Below are 21,684 nucleotides of genomic sequence, written 5' to 3'. Positions count from 1 at the left end.
CCCAACTCTGGGCCCCCTTCTCTCCGGAGAATCCTGTGTCCCTGTGTCCTGCTGTCCCTGTGTCTTTTCTTAAATAAAACTTGCTTTCCACGCGTGCCTCGGCATTTCTCGGGTGTTTAATCGTCACCACAAGGAAGGAGGACCCGTTCCTGATCTCCACGACCCTGTCAGCACCCACCCCTCCCCCCACCTCCACCCTGCACGCTGCCAGGCCAGGAGCCCAGGGCATACCCCAGGAATGGGGAGAGGAGGGACAGGGCAGGGTGGCTGATGGGCCACCCGAGCTGAAGCAGGTCCCCTGCACCTGCTAGTGACTTGGTGCTGGCCCGGGAGGGGCCGGGGATGAGGAAGACCCCAGGGGATGCTCCCTTGGCACCTGCTGGGTAGGACTGGGGGAGCAGTGCCCTCTCCAGGGCTGAACTTGGGGTGCCCCTGGAGAGGAATGAAGATCGGGTGCCCCTCCCACTCCCTAGGAAGGGGGCAACAGGTTAGTCCTCTTGGACGAGGAAGGGCCCCGGAAGGCCACGCATGGGGAGAAGCCGGGAACTGCTAGGTCAGTGTGACCAGCCAGGTGGCATCGGTCCAGTGCTGCGTGCAGGGATGCCCGGGGCTTCTCCCGCCACCAGAACAGAGGGCAGGGACTGCTCCAAATGTATGGGCACCAGAGCCGTAAAGAAGTACTCTCGGTCCAGGGGCCACCTCTCAGGAAGTGGCTAAGGGGCAGGGCCCAGAGCAGGCCAGGGCCCAGAGCAGGCCAGCCAGAGGGCAGAGGAACCCACCCAGCGACTAGCCGGGCGGGCAGCAGCTACCCCAGAGCTGCTTCAGCCTTGTCCCCAGCAGTGATGCCCACCAAGTCTCATATGTCCCGAGTCATTTCTCCAACAAGCAACATAAATCTGGACCTACTGATGCCAAAGGAGATGCCCGGGGCCACCTCGACTCTCCACACAACGAGGAGGCCCCAGGAAGGCTGAGAGGTGAGACCCAGGCCCAGGAAAACCTTCTAGAAGAAAGGTCTGGAGGAAGCCGTCCAGGGGCGGAGGACACGGCTGGGTGAGGGCTTCCGAGAGCACCAGAGCCCTGGCCTGCATCTCCAGCCCCAGGTGCGTGCAGAGAAAGGCCTTGGCCAGTCCCAGGAGGTGACCCCTGGGGCAGCAGGTGAGCCTGCAGAGCAGTGATCCCAGCCTCACTCGCACCCCACAGGCGAGGAGGAGCCCCCCAAGCATGACAACCCCCATCACTAGGTTCAGGTACGATCCACCAACAGAAAAAGTGGGAAACATTTAAAAGCCCAGATCCGGCCTCCGGAGTACGGCCTCTCGATACTGTTTCCTACTGGGAAGAACAAGGCTCCCTGGAGAAGTGGCTGATTTGAGGTCCAGGGTGGAACACGTCCAGACACCCATAGGGTGACAGCGGAAAGAAGGACCCTTGCAGAGCTTAGCCTATCGGGGGGACCCAGGAGCCAACTCCAGCCCCTACAGCCCGAGATGGGACACCTGGAGTAGGTGAACCCACAGCCTGAGTAGTGTCCTACTGGTCAGGGGCTGTCTGGCTGCAGCGCTGTGTGTAGTCCCTTGACTTGACACAGGGGGACAATCAACAAGGGGACCCTAACCCCAGGGCCCCAGGGCCCCAGGGCCACGGCTCTGCTGGGGCCACCGCCCACTGTGAGCCAGGAGCTAGGGTCCCTGGCCAGCCATGTCTCTCCTGCTTGAACACCGTGCTGAGCCGGGCAGCCCTGGCACCATCGTCTAGCCTTTCCTCTCTGTGGTCACTGTTGCTTCTGGTTTCTTTTACTTTCCCTTTATTTCCCTCTTTTTCTCAAAAAAAAAAAAAAAATAGTGAGCGGTCTCCCCCACCCCGTGTTTCATTTGAGGGGGCTGGGTTCCCTGGGCAGGTTCTGAAGCCCTGCTCTGCCCTTTGTCAAGGTGGCCCCAGCCACCTGCCACCCCACGACTTCACACGCGCTTTAGACTCAGCTGCCCCTCCTACCGGGAAGCCGCTAGGGCCACCGGGGCCACCTGGGATCTGCAGGTCAGCACTGGGGGTCCTGCCCTGGCAGCGGCGGCCGGTCTGAGGGTCACGAACAGAGGGTGCTTTCCATGTCCTTGGAGCGCGAGCCTTCCAGCAGTGTCCACAGTGTCCAGAGCAGGCGCTGGCCGCTGACCTCTCTCCTTTCAATCCTGCTACGTTTGGATCTGGTTGGCCCCTCCCCCTCCCCCAGGAAATCATCTAAGCCACCCCGCATCCATAGAGAAGCCACAGATTCCGCGTCCCAGGGTGCCCCCAGGTTTGTGGCACCACACTGGTCACAGTGGGACCCTGAATTGGGATGCTGCCAGCCTCAGTTGCCCTCCACACACCCCAAGAGGGAGCCAGGAGACCCCTCCAGAGTCAAGCTCATGGACGGGGCTGTGAGGAGCAGCGAGGTCAGGCACGGCCCTGCCCTGTGAGTCCAGCCCTCCTGGCCTCTCTCTCTGTTGTGGGAGGAAAGCCTTGGGCCTGGCCAGGCTCGGGCAGCTGGCACCCACTGTCAGTCAGCTTCGGGTCACTGTGACCAAAATCCCCGATGGAACATCGTCGGGGAGGAAAAGTTTATTTTGACTCATGGTTTTAGAAGTCTCAGCTCATGGTCAGCTGACTCCATTGCTCTGGGACTCGGGTGAGTAGGAACATCATGGCAGAGGGTGTGGCCAGACAGTTGTCAGCTCCCAGAGCTAAGGAGGGGGAACCAGGAGAAGAGCCAGCACCTTGCGACCTGCTTCCTCCAGCTGGCCCACCACCCCACCGGGTCCACCTGCTGTCGATGGATTAATGGATCACATGGATCAATCCACTGAGGAGGTCAGAGCCCTGGTGACCGGGTCATGGCCTCAGAGCCCTGCTGCGCTGGGGACCAGGCCTTCAACCCAGGAGCTTCTGGGGGACTTTCCAGATCCAGACCATGGAGGCTGCAGGGATGTTTGCTGTTCAGCCATGAAAAAGCGGGAGGAAACAGAGGCCCGCCAAGGAACTCTTCGCTGGGGAAGTTTACAGACATGTTGGACAGTCAGAGAATGGAGCAGTGGGTGCCGCGGGCCTCTGCTGCTCAGGGTAGAAGATGGCTCCGTCCGTCACCTCGCGAGCCTGTAACAGCCCGTCAGCCCAAGTGGAGACCACACTGTCCCCCTAACCCTGCAGCACGCCCCTCCTGGGCATCCCGGAAAGCGCCGGCTAACATCCAGTCCACATTCAAACTCCCTGGGATCCCATTGCTCTTTAAAAGCAGAAGTTCTGGGCCGGGCTGGGGCTCAGAGCCCTGGCCTAGCACATGGGAGGCCCTGGGTTCCATCCTCAGCACCACATAAATATAATAAGTAAAATAAGGGTATTGTGCCCACTACAACTAACAATATGTTTAACTAAAAGGAAAAAAAAGCTTGAGTTCTAAGACATCTGCAGAGGTCCTTCCCATCATCCCCCTGCAGAGAGCTGGGACTGCCCTTTCCTGTCACAGAAGTCAGTCATCACCTACCCGCAGAGCCACACCAGGTGTGATGTTGAGCAGCTGCCTGTGCGTAAGGCGCTGAACTGCATGTGCAGGGGGGGAAAGCTGAGCAGCCCAGTGAAGAAGCCACTGTCATCTCTTTGTGAGCCGCAAAGCCTCGTCTCAATTAGGAGGAGAAACCGGGCTCCGTGCGGAGTCCAAGCTCAGTAGGAGCTCTTTCAGAGCCAGTGAGCGAGTCGATTAACTGTCACCAGGCTGACGGAAGGGGCTAGGTGTGTCCACAGGCCGCAAAGCCAGCGGTGCCTGGGAGGGGACCCCTTGTCAGGCCGTGATGGGAGGATAGTCAGGGTGGCCTTGGGGAGAGACCTGGGAGCTGTTTGGGACTGTGACCCCAGGACGTTGGGCATGCCACCTCCTGAGCCCACATCCCAGTCTGACGCCTGACCGCAGGGCCGTTCCGTCTGTGGCACTGGACGAGGTGTCGGTGCGCCTGCTGTGGCTGCCCGAGCTCTGCACAGGGGTCGCGCTGTGTTCCCCTTTCAAGTGACAATGCAGGTCCACATACATGATTCAGGATGGCACTCCCCTGGAGCTGACCCTCCTTCCTGGACTGCAGAGCAGGAAATGGCGGCAGAGTGCCCCTCCACCAGGGACCAGGTGTGCCATTCCTACCAGCACCAGGGATCCTTTGAATCCCCATCCCAGGTAGGTGACACTGTGAGCAAGTGCCCTGGGTGTGGGTCCTGGGTGGCCTGGCACCTGGGCCTGAGTAGGGTCATCAACAGCCTGAGGAGGATCCGGGGGACCTGTGACTGCAGCCCAGTCAGTGCGGCCTGCTCCTGCGCCCAGGGACAGCACATCGCAGGCAGGCTCTTCTCCCCCCGAAGCCCGTGGGAGCGCCCCGCTTCTGTGCTCAGCCACCTGCTGTCCGCAGCAGCTCCGCCTTGGCCTGTGGCTTCTGGATGGGCCTTTCCCTCCTTGAGATGTGGCTTGTCCCTTCATGCCTCGCCTCGTCCACGATTCTTTGTCCATCTGTCCCATGGTGCCACCCACTCCCTGCTGGGACCTCCCTCCCTGCCCTCCTGGCTCTGCCCCTCATCCCCCCTTGCTTGCTGTCCCTTGCTCAGCGCCCACAGGGAACACCCAGGGAAGGGTGCGGTCCTGGACCATTAACCGCTGCCGAGGCACCTTCGATGGAGGGCTGTGCAGGAGCCTGGCTGGGAACCTGGGTTCCCGCCAGCACAGGAGGCTTCCCAGGTGTCCCCCAGTGTCCAGAGGTGCTGAGGCCTGGCGGGAAGTCTCCCCTGGGGCTGTAGTGCGGGGACCCAGGACGTCTCTGCCAACGTCTCCAAGGCCAGTTTGGGTAAAAGAAAGCAGAAGACAGCCTGGGGTTGGGGTTCCCTGAAGGGTGTCTAGCCCAGAGCGCTCCCCAAGGGTCCTGCTCTGTGGGTCTGGAGTTGGGGTGCATGAATAAGCCCCACTCATCCCTGGAGAGCGTGGAGAACCCGCATACAGGGGGAGCCAGGGAGGCTGCCTGTGATTTTTAGGGAAATGTGTGGTCATGGCCTCTGGGGAAGCTGACAGCTTTGATGCAAGGAGGCTGTAATACTCCCAGAAGAGGAAGCTAACCCTGCGGTGAGACTCACAGGGCCCTGCCCAAGGCCACTGACCACCATACCCGGGGGAGGGTGCACCAGGCTCCTCCAGCAGGGGGGCCCCAGAGGCCAGGAACCAGGGGTCTCTCCCCAGGTGTCCACGGGGACCCAGGCCACCAGGACTTCAGCACCACGGTGGACACAGTGTGCTGCCCAGCAGCTCCAAGAAAGAGAACTCTTTAAAATGGGGATATCTGCATTGAGGCGAAACTCACACAATATAAAACCGACCACTTCAGAGTGAGCAGTTTGCTGACACTTGACACCACCAGGTTCCAAAACATTCGCATCGCCCCCAAAAGGAATGTCTGTCCCTGTGAAACTGTGAGTCCCCATCCCCTCCGCCACAGCTGGCCACTGACTAGCCTCCTCTCCCGCTGGCCGCACCTGTCCTGGACACCTGGGCCAACGCTGCCCTTCCCATCCAGCTCCTCCCCTGAGCATCATGCTCTCGAGGTTTGACCAGGTCATAGCCTGTGAGAGAGCGGCCTTCTTCTCTGTGGCTGAATAATCAACATGCGCATGTGTGCATACACGCACACACACACACACACACACACACACACACACACAGAGCGCTTTATTACTCATCCATGTGCTAAAGGAACGTTTAGAAGTTCCTAAAACATGAAGACCTTGGAGCCAGGAACGTTGGGTAGGGAAGGGTCAGACTCCAGCCAACGGCACTGGGTAAGCTGCGTGTCACGGGGACCCTAATTTAAGAACACACACAAAAGAGATCGAAGGCCTGGAAGTGAGACCTGTGCCCCAAAGTCCGCACAACAAAGTGTAGGGGGAAATCCTCACGACGTGGGCTGTGGCACCAAAAGCACAGGCTACAGAAGGAAAAAGGTCCACACAGGGACGGGCAGCCCCCAGGAGACACTTGAAGTCACATCCAGTGAAGGGCCCACACCTGAACACAGAAAGGACCCCCACTGTTCAACAGCTGCCCGAGACCAAAGCCAGAGGACTTTCATAGATGTGTCCCCAAGGATAACACAAATAAGCCAGGCAGAGTGGTGCCTGTAATCCCAGAGGATTGGGGAGGCTGAGGCAGGAGGATCGCAAGTTCAAACGGGGAGGCGCTAAGCAACTCAGTGAGACCCTGTCTCTAAATAAAATACGAAGTAGGGGGATGTGGTTCAGTGGCTGAGTGCCCCTGAGTTCAATCCCCGGTACCTCCCACCAAAAAATCATAGACAACACAAATCAATGTCAACAAGTGCGTAAGAAGACAGCTGAGATCGCGCCACTGGGCAAGTGCAAACCCAAACCACAAGAGCTGCTACTCAAGACCTTCAGAATGGCCACCAGGGACATGGAGCAGCGGGAGCTCTCACACATCGCTGGTGGGCAGGCGGCAGGGGGTAGGTGTGGAGAAAGCAGCTCGGCCATTCCCGTTCCCTGGGATGTGCATGGTCCCGCCCCGGCCATCCTGCCTCTGGGCTCATCCCCCAGGAGGAACAGCAGGTCTCAGGGAGAGGCGCACTGTGCTGGGGGCAGCTCCGTCCACAGCAGCCTGGGGACAGGAGCCACCCAGGTGGGCATGGACGGGTGGATGGATGGGCGCACACAAGGCGGGTGACCGTGAAGAGCCTTCAGCCTCCAGGAGAAGGGTCCCCCCTGCAGCAGCGCAGAACGTCCCGGGGACACGGCCAGGGAAAGGCGCCCTCACGGGCAAACACGGCTCCACGTGTGAGGTCCCCGAGGGGTCAAATCCAGAGACAGGAGGCCGGGGTCCGGGTTTCACGGGGACAGAGCTTCCCTGTGGGAAGGTGGAAGCGTTCTGGAGGGACGGTGGCGGAGGCTGCCCCACGGCAGGACCACACCGAGAATCACTGAGCGGCACATTCAGAAACGTCAAGACGTCCGTCATCTGTCAGGCAGAATTCCCCACTGTCTAGACCCCTCGGCCCCGAGGAAAAGCCGGACTTGCCGTCCTTATTGGGGAGGTGGTAAGGACAGAGGCCGGGAGCTTGGTGTCCTGGGTCTTTGGGGCCTCTGTCTGGACCTGTCCTGGGGAGGGACTGCACACAGGTCCTGTGGCAGGGCCTGAGGGGTTTCCAGGGACACCCAGTGCTGTGGTAACCAGGAGAACCGGGACCTGCGGGCCACTGGAGTCACCCGGGTCGAGGTCTGACAGCCTGCTCCCACTAGCCAATATGCCACACCCAGGTGTCTGTCCCACAGGTCACAGGCCCACTTAACGGGGTTGGAAAGCATTTTCTCCAATAGCCACATGGCTCAGTGGGGCCTGGGGGGGTCTGAGGTCTGCCAGCAGCACCCCCCAGGGAAGGGGCCCATCCCACCTGCCTCAGGTGTGCTGAGCTGGGCAGCCTCTCCCCCTGGGCTCGGGAGTCAGCGGGATGTCGGTCTGCTGCTTGTTCTTGCGCTCCTGGGGTAACATGTCGATCCCGCCCTTGGGAGACACCCTCTGATTTCCTCACTTTAGGTGGCGGGGCCGGCTGGGTCTGATCCTCAGCACCCTCCCAGCTCCCCTGCCCTCCTTCTGAATTCTGTGGAAGAGCAGAGCCTGGGTGCTCGACCACCTCTGTCAGGTATGAGCTCAGATGCTGGAGCCCTCCCAGGCACAGGTGACGCCCGCTGCAGGGGGCCCAGGGAGCCTGATCCCCAGGTCACAGTGCTCCCAGGGGAGGGCCTCTAGCCCCGGGGAGAGCTAAAGGGACTCAAGGGCTCGTGCCTGCAGGGGCCACAGTGCTCTGCAGCTGAGGCTGGGGTTCAGGTCTTTAGCTCCAACCTCGCAGACGGGCCTGGGGCTCAGGGCAGGATAAGGAAGCAGGCACCGTGGAGAGGGAGTGGGCTGCAGGGGCTAGATGGTGGCTGAAAACCACGGGAGCATGGGACGTTTCCAGAAAGGGTGAGAACGGGAAGGAAAGTGTGGCCAGGCTCCTTCCAGCAGCTTCCCCGAGGGCCGTCCTGACGGATCCCAGGCCTGGGCCAGCAGCAGGGCCTTGGGCCTTAGAATCCACACCAAGCACCACCAGGAAGCCTTCTTTGCAGGAAATGCCAAAGACACAGAGAACATGGTGAGTGCAGGCCTGGGCTTTAGGGCAGAGGGCAGGGTCAGCTGGCCAGTGTCCATGAGGACGACCATGGCAGCTCCAGGAAGCCGCCTGAGTGTCGGTGCCTGAGCCAAGGGCAGCTGATCCTTCCAGTGATGGGTGGACTCCAGGACCTGAGCAGGAGGGAGCTGAGCTTTCCAGGAGAGGCCGAGGCCACCTGTGTGCAGGCTGGCCTTCCATCCAGTACAGCTCGGCTTTCTGAGCGGCATGAGGTCGGGAGCCTCTTGTGTCCATTCCTGCAAGAACACCCCCAGCCTGCCACGCCTCCGCAGGAGCCCACCTCTCCTTCCCCTCGAGTGCAGGTGGAGACTGGACGTGCTGCAGCCGTGCACTCCCGTCGGGGGTCAAGGTCACAGTCACCCTGCACGGGCATTGTGAGAAATCCTGCCCCGGGTGGAGCCAGTCCCTGTCCCTTGCTTTTTATCCATGGTCCTTTGTGGACAGTTGTGTGCGAGATCATACAATTTGGGTCAATGATATATACAACGTAAGACTGCGCTGCAGCCCAGGTGTGGAGTAGCTGCGTCCCCAGGTTCAGTTAAGAGCACTCTGTGGGGTCCACACAACGATCAGCCATTCTTGAAACAGTCTCCGTCCGCGTCACCCAACTGGACGTGTGTGCTCTTACATAGATACGTTTCAAACCAATAGCACAATTCACGCGGATTTTAAGAGTTTATCGAGTCACGCGGTCACGTGTACCCAGAAGACAAGGGCGTGTGAGGGCTCTGGTCTGTGGGCTGACTGTGAGGACGTGGCGTTTCTGCAGGATCGCCTTCACGGTGCAGCAACACCCCGCGTCTCCATTTATGGTCTGTCCTCTGTGCCTTCCGGTAAGAACCTTTGTAGATCTTGCACGTTCCTGTGGGAGTGGACGTTTCCCAGACACTCCCCAACTCCCAGCAGCCTGTGTGTGCAGAGTCCCCTTGGACAGAGACGTCCGTGAAGAGCCAGTGATTCCTTTGTTAGCCGTTTTATGGCCTTTTCTGGTTTGGTAGCACCTGGCATTCCCAAAACAGGGTGGGTCTCGCCGTTTGTGCCAGTGTGTGGTCACTCCAGAAGCAGCCGGCTGGTTTCGCTCTTTCTCTGTCCCCCACCAGGCTTTCCATAAACGAGGCCGCACCAATTTCTTCAGGGATGCTAAGCTCGTGGGGACACTGGCTCGGCTCTCTGCCGCCGCTGTAGCCTGAAGCGCGGTTTGGGTGGCTTAGGACCACAGGCTTGTTCTTAGCGGGTGGAGAGGGCCCGGGCCTGCAGTTCTTCTCCCTGGGTGTACCTGTGGCCCTCACCACTGGGTCAAACTCCCGAGACAGAGCAACCGATTGAGAGAAAAGTGTATTTGGGCTCACCGTTTTGCAGCTTCCAGTCATGATCGATGGCCCCTTTCCTTTGGGGCTCTTGGGGATGGAGTACACTGTGGTGAGGGCATGAGTCAGAGCAAGACCATGGACCTCGTGGCCAGGAAGAGAACGGGAAGAAGGCACCAGATCCCGCCATCCCTTTGAGGGCACAGCCCATGCCAGGTACAGGGCAGCCCCAAGATGGCCACAGTCAGGTTCCTGCACCCAGGGTTCCGGTGGGCTCTGATCCTGGTACGGAGCCAATCCTAGACACCCTGATTCAGCGCACGTACTCAGGTCATGAACATCTGCGGTGAGCAGGCGCCCACTGGCGCACCTGTGGGTGCTGAGCCTTCTTCGTCCGGCCTGCGTAGAAAACAGGCCTAGGGCAGCGCCCCTGGGGCTGGGGGCTGGAGGTGGGACGTCGCCGTCTCTGAACACAGCATGTCTGCTTTCCCAACTGCACCTCACGTCTTCTCCCAACGGCCGGGATCCCAGATCTGTTTCCCAGGGTCTGAGCGGCAGCCAGACACCAGACGACCCCTCGTCAGGCCCCCTCAAAGGCTCCACCACCCGCAGTAGTGACGAGCCGCCAACCGCACTGTTAACACCGGGCCTCTGGGGACACTTACCCACACATCACATTCTGTCCCAAGTCTAGGTCCACAGGGACACAGGGTGCGTCCAGCCCACCTCCAAGGGCCCCAGGTCTCCACCCTTCCAGCCTGGCCCAAAGCCGTCGGGGTTCTTGAGTCCTTTCAGCAGGTTCCAAAACCCTGCTCTTTCATAACCTACCCCTGTGCCCGGGTCCACACTCGACCAGTATGCGTGGGTCAGGAACCTTGATCTGGTCCCCGTTTATGATAATGGTCGCTAGGTTTCTTCTGCAGAGAGCAAGTCGTGTCAGGAGACACAGGCAGCTTTGCTTCCGCTGCTGACTAGGCAGCTTTTTGATGCTGTAACCAAAAGACTTGACAAGAGCACTTTTAGCCAACAAAAAGGTTCTTGGGGGCTCACAGTTTCAGAGGTCTCGGTCCATGCTCGGCCAGCTCCGTAGCTCTGGGCCCAAAGTGGGCAGGACTTCATGGTAGAAGGGCCCAGTGGAGGAAAGCAGTCAGGACCTGACAGTCAAGAAGCAGAGAGAAGCAACTCTCGTCCCCAGGGACAAATAGAAACCCCAGAGGCACACCCCGGTGGCCTACCTCCTCCGGCCACACCCACAGTCACTACCAGTTGATCCCTTCAAGGAGGATGCTATAATGATTAGATGAGGCCTTCATAACCCAATCATTTTACCTCTAACCTTTTTTTTTTCCTTATATTTGTGGTGGGGGTGATTCTGGGGATTGAGGCCAGGGGCGCTTAACCACTGAGCCACATCCCAGTCCAGGGTCTTGCTAAGTTGCTCAGGGCCTCACTGTCTCTGAGGCTGGCCTTGAACTTGCGATCCTCCTACCTCAGCCTCCGAGTGTCTGGGAGGACAGATGTGTACCACCACACCCAGCTGTTCTTCACTGACTCACACACGAGCTTCGGGGGGCACTCACACCTGAACCATAGTGGCTGCCGACTGTAACTTGGACGCCAGCAGGAAGGGAGTCTGAACGTTCACCCTTATTCACTTTTTTTGTGTGTTTCTGTTGGTTTTCTTCCTCATTTTGCAAGATTCCTTCCTGGGCATTTGTGCGCTGTTTTTCGTGGTTCTGGTTTTCTGACAGTGGGGTTTAAAACCCAGGGCCCAGCCCTCTCGGCAGAGCCCCGAATGCGCAGCAGGTGCTGAGCGCGGGGCTAGTGTAGCCCCTCTGCCCCTCGGCCGCCACCTCAGCTGGGCCTGGGCGGCCAGGCCAGGGCAGCGTCTTGTTTTGGGTTTGGGGGGATGTTTCTCTGAGGTGACGTGTTTTCCTCCTTCCAGTTGCAGGATGAGAAAGAGCTGAAAGCCAGCTGGGACCTGCTGGTGGCCACGCTTGGCCACAAAGGCACCACCCAGTCACTGGGCCCAGGGATCAGGAGAGGTGCCCTTGCCCTCTGGGTCCAGGGCCCCCTCCCAGCTCTGAGTCTCTCTCTCCATCGGCACAGCAGAGGCTCTTTATTTCCAACTCTCTGTGGACCTTCTTCATGATCCACGGCAACACTAAGAGCCATACCCAACCGAGAAGATCTGACGGAGGGTCCGGAAAAGACAAAGGAGGCGTTCACTCCCTCCACACCACTCAGACTCCTCTGGAAGGAGAATCGCCGAGGACTCGCTGGGCCGTTTCTGGTCCTTGTCGCAGTGTCTCGTGAACATACTGTGACAACGAAGACGAGGATCCTGGTGCTGAGACATCAGGTGACTTGCCAAAATGTGCACACGGAGTCGAGGCCAGAGACAGGAAGGAGACCTGCGTGGCTCCCAGTCCTGGTCTTAGAGACCTGCGGCCTTTTCCACAGAAAAATCTGCTAGTGCGCAAATTCGTGAAGGAGAACGTGACTCCCGTGAATCCAGAGGAGAGTCCCAGAGGGGTTCCCACCGCAAAGATGTCCCCACTTCTGTAGGTCTCTGTGGATCTCTGTGGTCTCTGAGGATCACGACCCAGAGACAGAAAACGACTCCTCCAAGGCCCCGAGCCCACGCCGATGGACAGCCAGGGGCTAAACGGGGCAAAGCTCCTGACCAGCGCCACGCCCAGGATGGGACGGGGCTGCCCCGTGCAAATGGCCTTTGCTGAGACCTAATGGCAGTGGCCTCAGAAAGGCGAATCGTGGATTCGATAGTAAGTAGTCTTCTGATTTAAACACAAATGACCCCGAAGCGCCAACGTGCTGCTTCAGACGTGCGTGGAGCTGCGGGGAAAGCGCTTCCCACCCACGTGAGGCGGTCCCACATCCGTCAGTCCTGCGAGCACGGGACGGTCATTCTGAGAACCGGCAGGTTCCAGCGGCCGCCTTGCCAGCTCCTCTGTGGCGAGCAGCATGCCCAGCCCGGCGCTCATGCCAGTTCTGTGAACGCGGAACGCGGGACCCGGGGCCTTGCACGGTGGTAAAGGAGCGTGCGTGCGAGTGACCGGAGCTGGGGGCTGCGCTGCAGTGGAGGGACAGGCAATGCAGCCCCTTCAGCGCGTCCCCTTGGCGAGTGTGCACGCCCTGACTGTGAGCGTGAGCGGCCCGGGCACGCTGCCTCCTGTGGGTGCCCCGGGCAGCGAGAGCGAGCTCAGCTGTCTGAAGGACGTTTCTGTCACTGCTGCGGACACTCAGCAGACGGGCGGTCTTCACCTGGACTCCAGCGCCCGCTGACTCGCCCCGCGGATGCAGTGGCCGCCTGATGACAGGGAATCCATGTCACCTCCAGCCACGAAACAACTGGACCCTTCTCTTTATTTAAACTTCTGCGATTTTTTTGTAAAATAATAAATTCAACTTTGTTGAGGTGTTAAAATGGGTAATTTAAAACACTACTTGTGAGAAAAACAACTCAGGGTCTACAAATGCTGAGCCGGACATCACCACTAAGCCACATGCCTGTGTGTGTGTGTGTGTGCATGTATGTGTGTGTGTTTGAGTGTGTATGTGTGTGTGTTTGGGTGTGTGTGGGTTTGAGTGTCTGTGAGTGTGTGTATGTTTGGGTGTGTGTTTGAGTGTGTGTGTGAGTGTGTGTGTGTGTGTGTGTGTTTGGGTATGTGTGTTTGTGTGTGTGTTTGGGTATGTGTGTTTGTGTGTTTGAGTGTGTATGTGTGTGGGTTTGAGTGTCTGTGAGTGTGTGTATGTTTGGGTGTGTGTGTGTTTGAGTGTATGTGTGTGTGTTTGGGTGTGTGTGTGTTTGGGTGTGTGTGTGTTTGAGTGTATGTGTGTGTGTTTGGGTATGTGTGTTTGTGTGTGTTTGAGTGTGTATGTGTGTGTGTGTGTGCGTGTTTGGGTGTGCACACGCACGTTGTTTTGTTTTTGCTTTTCATCTCCTCTGAGGCGGGTCCCTCTCAGTGCCTTGGTGGCCTGGACCTCAGCCTCCAGGCTGCTGGGCTGGCTGGCTGCACCACCGTGAAGGAGCCCTGGCAGCCAGCCAAGTTCTCGGGGTGCGCCTGCCACCAGCCAGTCCTCCTTTCCTTCCTCCCCTTCCATGCCCGGGGGTTTTCCTGGCACTGAAATTCTGGACTCACGATCTTTCCCTTCAGGGCTAGAAGATGCCCTTAGGCCTCTGGTTTCTGAGAACTGCCACATTTTCTCCTGTGTTCTAGAAACAGCCTGGCCACTGTCACCTTTGGTGGCAGGTTGGGTCCAGCCAGTCCTTCCCGCCCTCCCCCCAGGTTTGGGACCATCCTCTCCAAGCCCAGTAGGGCTCCCTGGCTCATTTTCTCCCCAACATTTGTGTGCCCCAACCAAGCCCTGGGGGGTTGGGCCAGGTCCACCTCATGCCTGTGCAGGCGCTGGGCACTGAGAACTGTGTGCTGCGGCAGCCCAGCTGGCCCTGGCCCTGTCTGGCTGTCACCATCCTGAGGTCTTGTCAGACCTACAACCAGGTCCAGGACCCTCAGCCCTCCCCTCCACCCCCTCTCAATGAGGACGTGTGTGTCCTGCAACAGGAGCAATGTGACCCTGTGCCTGGGCACGGTGACCCAGCCCTGTGACACCCAGACCCACCATTTCCCTTCCCCCGGGCTTGCCTCCATCCCGGACCCATCCTTCATGGAGAGGTGGACGAGGGAAGCAGTGATCTGTCCCGTAGGACAGTCCTGGGGTGGGCGGCCAGCGCCCGGGGCCTGGACATGGGCTGGCAGAGTCCTGTGGTCAGGGTGCCCAAGCCGTAGGGGCAAGGGTGCAGGGGAGGAAGTGAGAAGTCCAGGGTCCCAGCACGGGGCGGGCGGCTGTGCTTTTCACACTCACCCACAGAAGTGGGGAGAAGGCTCCCCACCCAGCCAAGTGAGGGGGGCCCCAAGGGGAGCACAGTGGCCCTGGGGAGCCCTTCCAAGGACGGGAGCTGGCGTCTCCGGAGGGCAGGCCTTGCACCCATCGGGCCACGGTGAGGTGGAGCAGTGCCTGAGGCCTGGCCAGGGTCAGCAAGGCGGCACCTGTCCACAGCGGGGGGCCCTTCCCCTACCCCATTTCCTTTTGCAGCAGGAAGCTCGGTGGAGGTAGGGAGCAGGTCCACCCCATCTGCCCACCCCACCTGTCACAATGGCTCCCGCAGGCAGGGAGCGCACCTGCCTGGCTGACCCAGGCTGCCCTCCTGCTGAGGCTCGGCTGCCACCCAGAGGTGGCTGTTGGCCCCTGTGGCCAAGCGTGGCAATACAGGGTGCCTCACGAAGCCCACTCACTGCAGTCAGGAGGCACGAGGTCCCACCAAGTGTCACTAGCACAGGCCACATTGGGTCCAGTCCCAGGTCCTGCCTCCTCCCTATCAGCAGGACCCGGCTGGGTGGTGAGCCTGGGCAGCAGCAGAGTCTGCAGGGGTCTGACGGGCTAAGGGGAGGCCTCCCGTGTGCCAGGCAGAGGCCCTGGAGGGTCTGGAGGACAGCTGGGTCTGCGCGCCCTCCTGGGGCCCTCCTGGGAACCGGAGGGACGGGCTCCTGGCCTCCCGCCATCTGGGGGCAGCAAACGCGTGGGTCGCCTGCCCGGTGGAGCCGGTGCCAGCACCCGCCCTGGGAGACGCTCCCTGGAGGGCTGAGGGAGAGGCAGCCCCAGGGGTGGGCTGGTGTATGAGCAAGGAACCTCCCGGCCATCGCTGGCCAGAAACCCAGGCCCCCGGGCATGAGGGTGGGGGCAGTTTTGGGGTTAGGCCCTTGCCAGGGGTCGCCAGGGCAGGGTCCTTGTGGCCGTCTATTTTTTGACCAACCAGATCCTTCCAGGATTCCCCCGGCAGGAGGCAGTTCTCCATGTGATAATGAGGTGTTGAGGGGTTCAGATCAGGCTGTCAGAGTGGGTGGCCGCGGGTGACCTGAGCATTAGAGGGAAGAGGGCCCCAAACCCTCAGACCCTGTGGCGCTCCCCCACAGAGCCAGCTGCCCTCTGCTCCTGCATCTTCTCCTTTCCTCACGGAAGAGCCCAGGCCAGGCACGCCCTGAGCCGCTGGGGCCTGGGGCTGTCCTTCCTCCTTCCTGCCTCAGCCCTGGCTCTCCTGCCCCCCAGGGCTGGCCAGGCTGCAGGTCCTGCGGGGTCGTTTTCCTTCCTGATGGACTTATTTTTATTGACTTAAATTCCACACCTGGGGCTTTGAATGCCCGTGTCCCAGTGTTCTTTCCCTGTCACTAAACAGAAAGTGTCCAATCAGAGAATCCAGACTCCTCTCCTCTGTAGTAATAAGACTGAATAAAAGACTTTCTTTTTTGGAGAGGTTTTGGTGTTTTTTGGTTTTGTTTTTTAATTAAGAAAATCACATCACTAGAGACGGAAAGTCCAGCTCCTGGGTGGAAGAGGCCCAGCGTCCCTGGATTTGTGGGTACAGATCACTACCTACCCCTGGGTAAAGGTCACGGTTTGGGGCCCATGTTAAAGTAACGTCATCTACCTGGTCAGGAGAAAGGTAAGAGGTGTCTCCCTGCCAGCGGAGGACCCCGAGGTGTTTGGAGCACCCAGCCAAAGGAGTAAGTTTCGGTCGCCCTCATCAGCAGTCCCTAAGCAGACTCCTTGAGCAGTCGCTTCACAGAGCACAGCAGTCAAGCCCAGGACGGAGTAGGGCCACCATCAGAGGGACAGACAGGCAGGCAGGGCTCCACGGCCTCCTAGCCAGCCACACTCTCCTCCTTGACCACGAATAACACGTTCAGATGGGGAGTTCGCCACATCGTTCCGCCCACGGGAGTACCAGTGAGACGAGGCAAAGCCACAGGCCCGACACGGTCCACAGGCCCAACACGGGAGCATGGTCCACAGGTCCAACACGGGAGTGCGGTCCACAGGCCCAACACGGGAGCACGGTCCACAGGTCCAACACGGGAGTGCAGTCCACAGGTCCAACACGGGAGCACGGTCCACAGGTCCAACACGGGAGCATGGTCCACAGGCCCAACATGGGAACAGCCCGGGACACGTGTTGGCGGGTTTCATGATGCTGTGGAGTCCCAGCTCAACATGAATCGGAGCATTGTATGTGAGATAGCTGTGAAGCTGTCCAGGGGGTCTAGTAACACAAGCGGCAGATGACTTCCTAAAAGTGACGGCAGATGACTTCCTAAAAGTGACGTCACGCCCAGCAGGCAACCTTCATGGACATTTTCTTTCTGTGTTAAAGTAGACACCTTTTCTTAGGGACCAGGCAGTCCAGTTAAACAACATGCAAACACCAGCATCCACGTCCATGTTCCTAAGAGTGGACCCATTAAACAAGGTCAGGCATCGTTTACCAGAGTCGAGAGCATCTTGTTGAGGCAGGGTTGTCGTGGGCAGTCTGCTGGCCACACCCTCAGGGTCTACCGAGTGTACTATGCCCAAACCAATGCCAGCTGCACCAGCCAAGGTATCATGGCACCATGCTCTTCTCCTCCAGTTACGTTGTTTTAAAATAGGTAAAGTCAGACCTAATGCAATAGATGTTTGTGATCGTTCTGAGTTACAGTTACACGAGGTTTTAGAGCTCTGTTTGAGGAGGTCTGACATCAGGGTCAGCTTGTGATATTTTATTATAGTCCCCCCGCCATGCCCAGCTGTTAATCTGAGTTGCACTGACACAATACTTCAGAAGGATTAAATACAGTGCTGAAACTATATTCCTTTTTTTTCTCAAAAAAAATCACTAAGTAGTTTTATTAGTGACAATGTAATGTTTTAACTTCACAACTGAATTTTACATATATTTCAGCATAAAACAAATACATAATCATGCCCATGGCCACTGTCCATCATTATCTGGAGAACTGGTTCCAGGACACCATCACTCCCACCCCAAAGATACCAAAATATTTGCATACACACTTTCCCCCATATACTTTAAATCATCCCTAGACTATTCATAATGCCTAACACAATGTAAATGCTACAAATAGTTGTTATAATGATTGGGGGAAATTCTGTACCTGTTCAATATGCTACAATCTTTTCTCCAAATATTTATGATTCTTTGTTGGTTGAATCTGAGCATGTGGAAGCTGCAGATACAGAGGACCAACTATTTTAAGAATTAAGATTTTCAAAATATGAAAAAAGAGACCAATTTTAAGAATCAAAGAAATTAGGTAAAACCATGTAATTTTAAATTATCATTATTTGATGGTGGGGATTGAACCCAGAGGTACTTTACCACTGAGCCACATCCCAGTCCTTTATTTTGAGGGTTTCACAAAGTTGCTGAACACTAATCTCTAGGATATATATAGAATTCAAAAATCTTAACACCAAAAAAACAAATAACCCAATCAACAAATTGGCCAAGGAACTGAACAGACATTTCTCAGAAGAGGATATACAATCAATCAACAAATATATGAAAAAGTGTTCAACATTTCTAGCAATTAGAGAAATACAAATCAAAGCTAGTCTAAGATTTCATCTCACTCCAGTCAGAATGGCAGCTATTAAGAATATAGACAACAATAAGTGTTCTCGAGGATGTGGGGAAAAGACACATTCATACATAGCTGGTGGGACTGCAAATTGGTGCAGCCAATATGGAAAGCAGTATGAAGATTTTTTTAGAAAACTTGGAATGGAACCACCATCTGACCCAGCTATCCCACTCCTTGGTTTATACCCAAAAGACTTAAAAACAGCAAACTACAGTGACGTAGCCATATTAATGTTTATAGAAGCTCAATTCACAATAGCTAAGCTATGAAACCAACCTAGGTGCACTTCAACAGATGAATGGATAAAGAAAACGTGGTGTATATACACAATGGAATACTACTCAGCATTAAAAGATAATAAAATCATGGTATTTGTAGGTAAATGGATGGTGTTGGATAATATTGTGCTAAGTGGAGTCAGTTAATCCCAAAAAACCAAATGCTGAATGTTTTCTGTTATGAGGATGCTGATCCATAATGGGGATGGGGGGAGCATGGGAGGAATGGAGGAACTTCAGATAGGGCAAAGGGGAGGGAGGGGAAGGGAGGGGGCAGGGGGTAGGAAAGACAGTGGAATGAGATGGACATCATCACCCCAAGTACATGTACGAAGACATGAATGATGTGACTCTACTTTGGGTACAACCAGAGACATGAAAAATTGTACTCGATATGTGTAATATGAACGGAGATGCATTCCGCTGTCATATATAACAAATTAGAATAAATAAATAAATGAAAGAAAAATCTCATTCTGAAGCAACCCTTATAAAAATTCTGAATTTAGACAAATTACTCCTTTTTAATAAGATGAAATGCTTGACACTTACTACAGTACTATGTGAAACACAGCTGAAAATGTTTGTGCTTTTTGCATATAGAATTAACACCTGATGGAAATTTAACTCTAGTAACATTGCTTTTAGCTAAGACCCAGAAACAAAACAATCTCATAGTATTTGGGGTTTTTTGGTTTTTTGTACACACCCGGTCATTTTGTTTTCTTTTTCTGCTGGCGCGCAATAGATAAGCAATAACTTGAAGAGGGTCACTGTTCCGTCATCCCCGCCCCATTCCTCACCAGGACCTGTACCTTGCTCCCATTCTTGGACTAGAGGAGAAAACGGGGATCCGCCCAAGTTGGAAAGTCACAGATGACACAGTTAGCTTCAGCCATTTTGAAGAGGTGCATGTTGTCCCCCGGATCCTGCTGACTGGGCCAATGTGTGTGTGTGTGTGTGTGTGTGTGTGTGTGTGTGTGTGCAGCTGCTGGATTTGGCAGGTCAGAGCCAAAAAACAACAAAGATGGTCTCTTCATACAAGGTAGTGTTTATTTTAATAATAAATGAAAGCAAAAGTGAGATGAGACAGAGGGAGAGGGAGAGGGAGAGAGAGAGAGAGAGAGAGAGGGAGAGGGAGAGGGAGAGGGAGAGGGAGAGGGAGGGAGGGAGGGAGAGAGAGAGAGAGAGAGAGAGAGAGAGAGAGAGAGAGAGAGAGAGAACCAACTCCTTAGATTTAGGCCTGAGCTGAGTGGGACTAGTGGACATCCTGGACATCAGTGATTTCATTTTAATTCTAGAACTACATCTTAACCCCAACCCCAAACTTATAAACTGCCAAGAGAAAGAATTGTAAGATACCCCATTCCCCTACCTGCCCCTTTCCAAGGTCCCTGAATACAAAGTTCCGTGGGTCCCCGGCCACCTGCGCTCCAGGCCATTCCAGCTTGCTCTTTTTCCTTGTTAAAGAAAGACATAACAAACCCGTTCAAGTGACTCTGGCTGCTGGCCGTCCCCTGGGCAGCCTGGCAGCCCTCTCCCGTCAGTAAACCTTGCTTTGTGAGCACGAGATTGCTTTGAGCGTCTGTCCTCCCGTTTTGATGCATTGGCCATGGACCTGGGAGGTCTCACCCTCAGCCCTGCTCTCCCTCCAGGGATCGATCTGAGCTGCTTTGGTGAATCCCCATTGGAATAAAATGCTCCACTCTCTCAGGAAATCTCCTTCTTCTTTCCTAGGAGCACTTCAGCCCCTCATCCAGCATTGGCCAATTGGTCCCTAGACAGACTGTCCCCTGGTGAGTCTCCCCTAGGGCATGGAGTCTAGTCGTCCCCACCCCATGCCCGCCCTCTCCCTCTCTCTCTCTCTCTCTCTCTCTCTCTCTCTCTCTCTCTCACTTAGCTGACTCCAATCATTTTGGAATGTCTGCTAACTACCTTAAGCCTCCCCCTTTTGGCCCCAGACCTGAAGGCACAACTCCCTTTTCTCTACAATGGAGCATGGCCTCAGTAGGATTTAGACAACAACTGCAAACGGCCACCTAGTGGCCCTCTTGACCCTGACATTCTGAGGAACTGGCGTGACTTCTGAGCGGTCCAGGAAGTGGAGGGACTTCTCTGAGTCCAGGCCTCTTCTTTCCTTCCCACAAACCATCTCTGCCCTTCCTCTTCACCAGCTCCTTCTGCCCACTGAGCCCCTGGGGGACTGCTCTCAACCCCAGGATCCCAAGGCCTTTCCAGCTTTCGATCCAGCCTCCTCCCTGTCACTCCTGCCTGATGTCCCACATCCTCCCCAGCCCCCAGGCCCCCCAGGGCCCTCCCAATCCGGACCTTCCTAGCCCCCCACTACCCGCTGGCGTGGACAGGCCCCCTCCCAATCTTCCCAGCCTCCTCTGTCCTCCCCCTTAGGGAGGCCGCTGGAGCAGAGGAGATGGTCAGAGTCCATGCCCCCTCTCCCTCTCAGACTGCTCGCAGGTGGAAAACCCCTCGGATCTTACACCACAGATCCTGATTCTGTCCCCAAAGGGCTCCATGTCTGACCAGTCCCGTGACCTCGCCTGGCGGGGTATTATCTAATCCTCTCCTCTCCCCCTCCCAGTCAATTCCCAGAGACACCCACTTGTGCTGAGGGCCATTACCAAGTAGGTATGACGCATCGTAATCCTTGCCAGTGTACCCCATGTTAAATGGACTTGCCTTGGAAATTTGCTGCGACCTTGCTTGTGTGTTTGAGTAAGATGACCCTGCTCAAGGTGATCGAAGGTGGATCCAGGTTTGAGGAAGTATCCCGGTCCTTGGGTTTAGGGTGTTCCTGGTTTAAGGCATTTCCCAGTTTAAGACAATAGGGGTTTTAGGGAAGTTGAGGTTGAAGATTATGGCTGCTGGGATTAGGGTGTTCCTGCTGCTTGTTCCCGTTGAGTTCTCGTGAGATTAAGATGGGATTTGGAAAAAGCCTCGTGGAGTAGGATGGGGGATCGGACATATTGGGATTGCCCCTGAACGTGTGTGGAGGCTGGTGTGAGATCCGGAATAAAGAATTGCTGTTTGAACCTACAAAGCTGTGGTGCCTCCTGATTCTGGTGCCCCCCAAGACATCGGCACACTTGCCTTGTCTCTGCAATTTTAAAACCCTCTATTCCCATAATGGTCTCAAAATCAAACACCTCATGAGGCTCAGGACTCAAATTTGGCCAAAATACAAATTAGATAACCTGTACCAATGGCCCAAATAAGAAACCTTGGATCAAAAATTTCTTCAAAGTTAAAAAAAAAAAAGGAAGAAAGAAATTACTTATTGCAAAATGACAAGGTTGTCTTAGTTAAATGTAAAACTTATGGGAACATTTTGCCATGTTGGTGTTCTCCAAAC

This window comes from Urocitellus parryii, chromosome 4 (genome assembly GCF_045843805.1).
Source record: "Urocitellus parryii isolate mUroPar1 chromosome 4, mUroPar1.hap1, whole genome shotgun sequence".
NCBI lineage: Eukaryota > Metazoa > Chordata > Mammalia > Rodentia > Sciuridae > Urocitellus > Urocitellus parryii.
The sequence above is the reverse complement of the archived record's forward strand: the minus strand, read 5'-3'. Positions refer to the sequence as shown.